The following is a 276-nucleotide window of genomic DNA, read 5'->3' as shown; positions in this document are numbered from 1 at the left end:
TATATATACATATGTAAGTCGTTTTATAGATCTTCTCCTCAGAGATCTTACTGAAGATATTTTCATGTTGATACCAGAACTGTTACGTTAGATGTTATGATGATTTTGCTATTAATCTAACAAAGACTGTCCTTACATCTACAGTATATATTCTTAGGAACATTGTACATAACGTTCTCTCTAAGGAACCTTTGTTGAACAGTGTCACAGAGGATTTGGTTCCCTAGGGAGGCCTCTTTAGCTATCTTTATTAAACGCTGATACAACCAAAGTCTT

Source organism: Penaeus monodon, chromosome 31, assembly GCF_015228065.2.
Source record: "Penaeus monodon isolate SGIC_2016 chromosome 31, NSTDA_Pmon_1, whole genome shotgun sequence".
In the NCBI taxonomy this organism is placed as follows: Eukaryota; Metazoa; Arthropoda; class Malacostraca; order Decapoda; family Penaeidae; genus Penaeus; species Penaeus monodon.
This window is presented reverse-complemented; position numbering follows the sequence as displayed.